Consider the following 6,000-nt stretch of genomic DNA (forward strand, 5'->3'; position numbering starts at 1 on the left):
ATACCCTTTCTCTCCAGTGTTCAACTGTGTATGCAGTGTTTGTCTGTTTGTGTGTGTGTGTGTTATGTTCAGGCTTGCATGTGCACAACAGATGTGCTGTGTATTAAAAAAAAGAAAGAAACGAAAAAAAACAAATGAAAAAAAAATGAAATAAAGACCGAAAAGGTGTCAGAAAACTGAAGAAATGCTCAGCCAAAGGAAGAGCTGGACTTTTTTTTGACATATTTTCAGTTTATTACAAGAAATCATTTACTGACAAGCTCATCTGTTGCTTTATATGTTTATTAATCCCCCATCTATAATGTCTATCAATGTAATTCCCCAGCTCCAGTATCCCCTGTTGGATCCTAGTCTTATACTGTCTGTGTTCTGTAAGGAGGCACTGATAGCTCATAAGGTGTTGTACTATTAAAGGGAAGGTTATGAGTTTGGGTTGAGTATAACCCAATTATGAGTCCCAGTATAACCAAGCCTTTGAGCAAGGTCCTTAACCCTCTGTTAAATGCTGAAATTGCAGTTTTGCGCGTTCTTTTAGTGCCTTATTGGGTTTCCTCAACATTCCCGTTTCTTTTTACCTACCAAAAATCCCTGATCTGAATACAAATAGATACTGAATACGATTGAATGAACCAGTTTCAATGGAAAAGTCTCTTATTGAAATGATTTCCAAATTACAGCTGGAGGCTAGAAGACTCTGGAAGTCCACAAAGACACTATTTCGTAATCACCATTTCAGTCCACATGTCATGAAGCAAACAGGGTTTATTAAACAAAAGTATCAGAGAAGTAAGCAATACTTGGAAACATGAATCTAACAAAATGGTCAACAGGCAGAAATAAATTAGACAAGATGTGAAGTACAGTACATGAAGCAAGAAATGGTCAAATCGCTGATCAAAACAGGCAGAGAACAAAGATTTGGATTCATCACAAGAACAATACTGGATCAAGACTTTACCAAGTAACTGACACTGACAGTCTGGATTATTTACAGGGAGTAGTGTGATTGCAGACATGTGATTTACATTACTAATCAGGTGAATGAAAGCAGGAAAAGGACCCTGACTGGTGGTCAGGTGATGAGGCTGAGGACTGAGGATCATGACCTTTAGAGTTGCAGACATGTACTTTTGTCCTTTCTGGGTTTATCCCTGGTTTGCGTGTCTGTACAGTCAAAACAGTATGAGTGGAACTGCTTTATGAGAGCAGGGTCCAAGACATACCTTGGGGGGAACCCAGTGAGGTACTGTTATGCTAGTGTTCCTTCAAGGACTAGAAACAGGGAGGTAATTTGAAGTGGTATCATCCAGGGTAGGCGAGGTGGTTGATATCCAGAATCTAGAATATTCAGGCCATACAAGGAAAATAACATCCCTTTAGGCAATCATTGCATAAGGTGAAAGGAACTGATGAGATTCTCGGGTTACGTTTTCACTTGTCTGTTAGCTTGGCGAGGATAGGCAGAGATTAACTGAACAGATTCCCAAGCTTTTCCCTAAACTCCCTCCCTCCATCCTTGCATTGTAAAGGTAACCACTGGGGATGCTTGTAAAAACTGTATATCCTGCACTTGCTGCTTCTGCACTCTGGTTAGACCTAAACTGCATTTCATTGCCTTGTATTTGTACATGTGTAATGACAATAAAGTTGAATCTAATCTAATCTAATCTATTCTAATAAGCCCAGGTTTTAATGAAGTCACCATGATTGGAAGGAACATAAATCCTACTTGATAATCTTTGATCTTTTAAAATTTACAAAACCTAGAAATTTCTGTATCTATTTTTTATTTTTTTTGGTTTGGTTTGGTGAATGGGTCACTATGCTGCTCAGACCTTGGTTTGTTTTAGATGAGACTTTCTCAGCTTTGTTTAAAGCCTGTTTAGCAAACTTGTCATGTGTTGGATGTGCTGGGTTGGTGAGTTAAAGCAATATGTCATCAATGTAAATCATCATTCATTTCTGACCATGTCAGAGTAGATCGTTATTAAATGCCTGAAAGACAGAGGGTGGATTTAACAGTCCACATGGCAGTACCAGATATTCATTGTGATTTGTATTGAAGACCATCTTCTATTTATCATTCTCACTTTTTTTTACCTAGATTGTAAGCAATTTGAAAGTCAGGCCTGGTGCAGATGGTAGCTGTTTTTAAGCTGTTTCAGAGGTGAGGGCACACAGTGGGTCACTATATCTCACTGTGATTTGGTTCAGGCCACAGTAATCTGTGCATGAGTGAAGTCCCCCTCCATCTTCAGCACAAAGAAATAGCCTGCTGTTCCCATGTTTTTTTTTTTTTAGTAAAGTCTTTATCGATGCAAGTGCAGGCTTCTGCTTTTTATTAAACCATTGCAGCAAGCAAATAAAAGAGCTGGTAAATAATCAGAAATGTGAAGCAGGCAAATGGCCAAGCAATCAGCAAACAAGCAGCAGCTAGACAAATCTAAATCAGTATGTGAAGCATGCAATATTCAAAACACTAATCAAAGCAGGTAGAGAACAAAGTTTTGTGATCTTCAACACAAAAATAAAACTGTCAGTCTGGATTATTTAAAGGATGTAGTTCCATTATAAACAGCTGGGTGTTATAAGCAATTAAGTGACTGTAAGCTGGACTGAAGGTCATGTGATGATATTGAGGACTGTGGACCATAGAAGCTGCAGTCTGCATCTTTAGGACTTAAGATTCATTCATTCATTTTCTACCACTTATCCTAACTTCTCGGGTCACGGGGAGCCTCTCAGGCGTCATCGGGCATCAAGGCAGGATACACCCTGGACGGAGTGCCAACCCATCGCAGGGCACACACACACACACACACACACACACACACACTACGGACAATTTTCCAGAGATGCCAATCAACCTACAATGCATGTCGTTGGACCGGATGAGGAAACCGGAGTACCCGGAGGAAACCCCCGAGGCACGGGGAGAACATGCAAACTCCACACACGCAAGGCAGAGGCGGGAATCGAACCCCCAACCCTGGGGGTGTAAGGCGAACGTGCTAACCACTAAGCCACCCTGCCCACCGGATTTAAGATTATTAAAGTAAATCTGTGATAAATTTACAAATAAAAAATAAAGAGTTCCACAGCTGACTGACACATTAATGCTAGCCATTAGGTCATTTGCTAGCCATTAGGTCATTAGGTCAGCTGAACTGTTTGTAGATTTTCAGGAGAGGATTGTGACAAAGCACTGCAACTTTATAGCTTCCAACATGTTCGTTATTTTTAATCCTGTATTTTTTTCTGAGTCAAAAAGGAACTATTTATTTTAGAGTAAGGATATTTAACAAAATGCTTAAAAAAATTGCCTGAATACTATCTGACTTGAACATAAAGATATATGATATATGATATATGTGTGCATATGTGCATGTGTGGTTATCACAGGTGTAAATTGTAAATGTGTCCAGAAACTGAAACGATGACAGAAAATAGAGATCAGAACATGAAATGATGAAGTGATTAACACCATTCCTCTTATATGACAAAACCTCAGGTTTAAAAGTTTAATTATATTGAGGTGTGTGTGTTTCAGTAAATATAGTAAAACAAGGAAATTGTGAATAATAAATAAATGTATTGTGGCCTAAACCACGTCATAGTGTCTGTGTGAGATTAGTGAATAATCGGATACAGTATGAGGCACAAAATTACAGCAAGCTTTTGGGTGATACAGGTTTTCTTTACTTGTTAACATCATTGTTTTAGTAGAAAATGAATGTTGGACAGCACACATGTGTTTTCATAAAAACTGCTTTTAGAGGAAGGGAAAAAAATGGCTAAATTGGATTTTTCACCAAACCTGCATTTTATGGCTTTGTACTAGTGACCCAAAAGATGTGATGTTTAATGCCCGTTTCTCTGTATGCTGTCTTGTTCTGAATAAAAGCATCTGCCACATGAATGAATGAAAGTGCATTAAACATATCCCTTCAAACAAATATATTTTATCAATAAATGCCCCAGTTATGTAGATTTATGCAAGCTTTTCCTGTGTATCAGAGATCATCAGTCCTACCTCTCAGTCCACAGAAGTGTATGATACATAATGCACTCTGCTCATAAATAGAACTGAGTGCATTAAAGCGACTGCATTTTTGATGTGTCATTGGTGATCAGCATGTTGACACCAGGATGAGATCATTGTGACGATGCCGTAATTCTCACCACCGTAAATATGGAGATGAGCTGCCTGTAGCAAAATGATCTACATCAATATGCAAATAAGGTTCTTACAAAGCGACAGTAAAATAAATATGTTGACTGTTGGAGGTGACAAGAGGTTGAGTGCTATAACTCACAAATTAGAGATAGTGGAATGAGCAGGCCTGGAGCTGTAAATATTTTCTTGTGTAAATGTCAGTTTGAATGTAGGGCTCGACAACAGATCCAAATTTAAAAAACAGGTAATTTTCTGGATTTGACATTATTCATACTGGATAGTGCTAGTGAGAATACTAACCTTGACCATAAACCAGGCATAAAGTGATTAAAACATATCTATAGCTTGGTGTTGATGCTTTTAGTCTACATCTAGGGATAAAGACATCTGTAAGTCAGAAGTTCTACATAGGGATATGTGCTTGCTGAACATTTTACGATATTTAGCAGATGCCTTTTTCCAGAGCGACTTATATTTATCTAATTTAAACAGAAATTGAGGGTTTAGGGCCTTGCTCAGGGGACCAGCAGTGTCAGCTTGCGTGTCAGTTTGAACTTTAACCAATGAGCTACCAATTCTCCAATTAATAGGGTTGCTATTAAAACTGCCTCTGTGGGAATTTGCTCATTCATTCACTTGAGTGCACACTATGCAATTTTTTATACCCTTAAACAAAGATAATGTTATATAATTATTGCACAAAGAAAGTCACACATATCTCACTCACTTTCTACCGCTTATCTGAACTACCTCGGGTCACGGGGAGCCTGTGCCTATCCCAGGCGTCAACCTAGCATGCATGTCTTTGGACTGGGGGAGGAAACCCCCGAGGCAAGGGGAGAACATGCAAACTCCGCACACACAAGGCACAGGCGGGAATCAAACCCCGACCCTGTAGGTGTGAGGTGACCGTGCTACCCACTAAGCCACCGAGTCACACATATGTCATACAAAAAGATCGAGTAAATGATTGAAGACTGTCATGCCTTCTTTTGAACCAATGTTGTGTCAGTCAGCTGTAGGGTCTGGTCTTTATCTGCAATCAGGTCTGCGCTGAACTCAGAGCTTACGATGACCCATTAAATCATCAGGAGCTCTCGGTTGTGCTATTATAAACTGTTGTAGAAATGAAATTATTTACATTTATACTATTTACTGTAGAAGTGTCACCCAAATGAGGATGGGTTCCCTTTTGAGCCTGATTTCTCTTAAGGTTTCTTCCTCTTATCATCTCAGGGAGTTTTTCCTTGCCACCGTCGCCTCCGGTGTTTTAAATTTTAAGTTAATCTTTTTAAAATTAATTTGAAACTTTAATTGTATATATTCACTTATTTATTTTTCTTCTTATTTCTTCTTCTTCTTCTTCTTCTTCTTCTTCTTCTTCTTATTATTATTATTATTATTATTATTATTATTATTATTATTATTATATATTTCTTTCTTTTACTCTCTCTTCTGTTTCCATACCTCTGTAAAGCTGCATTGAGACAATAAGAAATTGTTAAAAGCGCTATACAAATAAATTGAATTGAATTGAAATGTTTGCACTTAGAATGAGAGAGTGTGTGCCCTGTGATGGGTTGGCACTCCGTCCAGGGTGTATCCTGCCTTGATGCCCGATGACGCCTGAGATAGGCCCAGGCTCCCCGTGACCCGAGGTAGTTCGGATAAGCGGTAGAAAATGAGTGAGCGAGAGTGAGATGTTTGCACTCAGGTAGTGTCAATGGATAAATTATTTGCTAGATAATAGCAGTGTCAGATAAGTCATCGGTGCTAGCTGCTGACTTTATGTCACTGTTAAAGCCCTCCTACCCCATGCTGTT

Source organism: Tachysurus fulvidraco, chromosome 11, assembly GCF_022655615.1.
Source record: "Tachysurus fulvidraco isolate hzauxx_2018 chromosome 11, HZAU_PFXX_2.0, whole genome shotgun sequence".
Classification (NCBI taxonomy): Eukaryota; Metazoa; Chordata; class Actinopteri; order Siluriformes; family Bagridae; genus Tachysurus; species Tachysurus fulvidraco.